Here is a 4,009-nt window from a genome sequence, read left to right as displayed (position 1 = left end):
ACCTACACCTACATCTATACCTATGCACATGGCTACACTTGTATCTATACATATATCTACACCTACACCTACATCTATACCTATGTCTATACATACACCTACACTTACACCTATAGCTATGCCTTTATCTAGATCTATACCTATACGTATACAGACACCTACAGCTACATCTATACCTACACCTGTGTCACCTATGCTGACACCTCACCTACACCTCTATCTTCACCTACACTTACACCTATACCTACACCTACATCGACACCTACACCCATACTAACACCTACATCTATACCTACCACTATACCTATATTAATATATCTACACCTACCCCTACACCTACGTCTCTCTCTTTCTTTCTCTATCTCTGTCTCTACCTCTATCTATCATCTCTATCTCTATCTGTCTCTATCTCTATCATCCTTATGTTTATCTCTGTCTCTGTCTCTCTATCTCTCTCTATCTCTCTATCTGTCTCCATCTCTGTCTCTATCTCTGTCTGTATCTCTGTCATCTTTATCTCTATCTCTGTCTTTATATCTGTCTCTGTCTCTGTCTCTACCTCTATCTCTATCTCTCTCTATCTCTCTTTGTCTCTATCTCTATCATCTTTATCTCTATTTCTGTCTTTATATCTGTCTCTGTGTCTATCTCTATTTCTCTATATGTGTTTCCATCTCTATTGCTGTCCCTGTCTCTGTCATCTTTATCTCCATCTCCATCTCCATCTCCATCTCCATCTCCATGTCCATCTCCATCTCCATCTCTATCATCTTTTTTTCCAACCTAGCTTCTTGCACTCGTACCCAGTCTAGGACAGCCTTAAGGTGACTTATTCAACTGAAGGAAACACTTCAATCAAAGCTCCAAGCAGCTTTAAGAGTGAAGACCTCGGCCTGGGTCTGTGAGGATGGGACCTCGGTGCCTCAGGGGCTCTCATTTTGTCGTGTCTGGGGGTGTCTAGTTCTCGGGCTGTTTTCTGCTGTGGAGTATGGAAGGCTGAGTGATAGATGCAGGTGTGATGTTTTAGGTTAGAGATCAAAGGCTTACACATCAGGAATTGCGGTCCCTTGGGGCGCCATTTGTGGAAACACATAAAGTCTTCAGGCCTACGTGGAGTCAACCCCCTCCAGTGTTCCCAGAGTTTTCCTGCTCCCTTGGCCAGTGCTTTGTGTCCTCATGTTGGGTCCCTGGGGTGTGAGGTTTCACAACAAGGGGGCTGGGGCCAGGAGCTGCCCGTAGACTGTCCCAGAAATTACAGGCTCTCCCAGGAGTGGGGAGGGCAGTGGGTGGCTCGCGTTTCAGGGACTTGCGTAGTTCTCAGAGAGTCAGGCTTTGTGCTAGCAGGTTACCGTCATGTTGGGGGCCTGGAGGTGTCACAGTGCAAGCTGCCCACCTGAGATGTACACTACACCTTCCTGCCACAGTGCATGTGTGCATGCATGCCCTCACACAGGCACAGGCACACGCACATATGTGTGCACGCACATGTGTGCACATGCGTGCATAGGCACACACATGCATGCGAGCAAGACACGTCAGCACACACATGCACAGGCACACAGGCACGTGCACACATGGTGAAGAGCCTGACCAACAGCTGCACTACAGCTTGAGGGACCCTGAGCAGAGGACCCAGCTCGACTGTGCCCAGGTTCCGGCCCACGGGGACCGAGGGAGGAAACTTGTGTTTCCAGCAACCGTATTTGCTGCGTTCTCTTCTGTAGCAACAGATAACAAATACGATGCTGAATGGAGAAACTGAAGGGCATCTGTAGTCTACTGGCCTAATTTTGAAGGGAGGAGATAGATGTTCAGAGAGAGAAGTGATTTTTCTGGGGACCTGGGGCCAGGTCGTGGCAGAGTCTGAATTTAAGCCTGTCCTCCCTGGCTCCGCACTCCCCGTGAAGCGATTTGCAGGCTCTGAGAAGATGGCATTGTGAGCCCCTCCCTCCCTGCACAGTAGAGGAGGGCAGCCCCACGCACTGGGTGTGCGAGCCACTCTCAGACAAGGCAGGCAGTGTGCCCCTTATAGAGGAGGGAGTGGAGGCAAGAGAAAGGCCACCTCTCACCACGTTATCTCCCTGGAGAGGGGTTGGGTCTGAAGCCCCTAGCTTTACCACTGTGCCATGGCTGCTCAAACTGGAGACCCTTTGAGAATGCAGGGATCAGGATGGGAGCCACTTCTTGAGTGATTTATTTTTTCCATGAAGAATGAATGAGAAATGGGATGGAGTGTGAGTTGTGAGTTGTTGTGTTGAAATAATAAGGGAAAATGGGCTACCCTGCCCAGGACCTTGAGGCTCCATTGAGGCTGATGCCCACCTGGCCACTGTGGGTGGAAAATGAAGACCTCTGCTCCCTCGTGTCCCTTTCCTGAGAGCAGAGGGAAACCTGCCTCTCTGGAGGGTGCAGAAGAGATTTCTGCAGGTGAGGCGTGAAATTTCTTACAGAGGATGCTCTGCTGCAGACCCACGGCACAACAGGTGGCTTTGTGGGCCGAGCCCTGGCCTGGGCAGAGGGCTAAATCGCAGCAGGTGCCATGTGCTGCTTTTGTCATTTTTCAGGACATGTCCCTGGTGGCAGGAGGAGGCTGAGTGGGGAGCACTCTCGTGTTCTCTTTGGTGGTGGAAAGAGGCTGGGTGGGGAGCACACTCTTCACTTTGGTGTTGGGAGAAGGCTGGGTGGGGAGCATGGTCGTGTTCACCCTGGTGGTTGGAGAAGGCTGGGTGGGGAGCACTGTTGTGTTCACTTTGGTTTTGGGAGGAGGTTGGGTGGGGAGCACGCTCGTGTTCACCCTAGTGGTGGGAGAAGGCTGGATGGGGAGCACTCTGGTGTTCACTTCGGTGGTGGGGGAGGCTGGGTGGGGAGGACTCTGGTGTTCACTTTGGTAGTGGGAGGAGGCTGCGTAGGGAGCACTCTTGTGTTCACTTTGGTGGTAGGAAGAGGCTGGGTGGGGAGCACTGTTGTGTTCACTTTGGTGTTCTTGGCACTGTTCTTGAACACATCATGGCAACCCGTGATGCCAAGGGTTGCCTCCTCAGCCCTGTCCCCTGTGGCCTCACCTGTTATCCCAACCGTTGGCCAGCCTGGCTGCCTCTCCATCTGTGACCCCCTCCTCCACTGCCTTCTTCCTCACCGTACCTGACTTCCCCATCCACACAGCATTTTGTACCAAAGCCGGCCCAAGTCACAGCGCAGGCTCCTGTGGGGTTCTGTGCTGTGCAGGCTCCAGCCTCTCCTGCATCTGCTTGAAGTCAGGTCCCTTTCTTGGGTTTTTGCCTCTTTCTAAACACCACCTGCAAACTGCCTCCCCACAAAGGAAAGTAGCAGGGACTTGTTCTCCCCAAGGCACTGCACACTGGCTCGAAACCTGGTCGGGAGGCTTCTTTGGCCAGGCTGGAAAGTTTGACGAGACAGAGTGGCCCATGGCGGGCTGGGGTGTGCTGGGGACAGTCCCTTTTCCTCTGACTCCCGAACCCATCAGGCAATAGTGCAGGAGCCCGAGACGAGGATCTGGTAGGGTCAGAGTCACAGGACAGGGGGTGACCAGCGGGGTCAGAGTCACAGGACAGGGGGTGACCAGCTGGGTCAGAGTCACAGGGCAGGGGATGACCAGCGGGGTCAGAGTCACAGGGCAGGGGGTGACCAGCGGGGTCAGAGTCACAGGACAGGGGGTGACCAGCGGGGTCAGAGTCACAGGGCAGGGGGTGACCACTTGAGGGCCATGGGGTCGGAGGTAGCTAAGGTCCCATGCAATGACCTCCCAGCGTCCTGAGGCTGTCCACAACTCAACCCTGAAAAGGGGTTGCAAGGACAATCACAGCAATTATCTTTTTCATTTCGCTACAAGCACAGAGTAGACACCACACAGCTTCCTTGTCGCCTTCCCTCACGTGCGCACAGCATGGGCATCATTTATACATACAGGAGAATGTGTGGCAATGACATCGGAATCATCACACCAAACGCGGCTGTATCCTTTGTTAATCAAAGTTTATCTGTGTTAGTT

The sequence above is a fragment of the Mandrillus leucophaeus genome, unplaced genomic scaffold (assembly GCF_000951045.1).
Source record: "Mandrillus leucophaeus isolate KB7577 unplaced genomic scaffold, Mleu.le_1.0 Scaffold89, whole genome shotgun sequence".
NCBI lineage: Eukaryota > Metazoa > Chordata > Mammalia > Primates > Cercopithecidae > Mandrillus > Mandrillus leucophaeus.
This window is presented reverse-complemented; position numbering follows the sequence as displayed.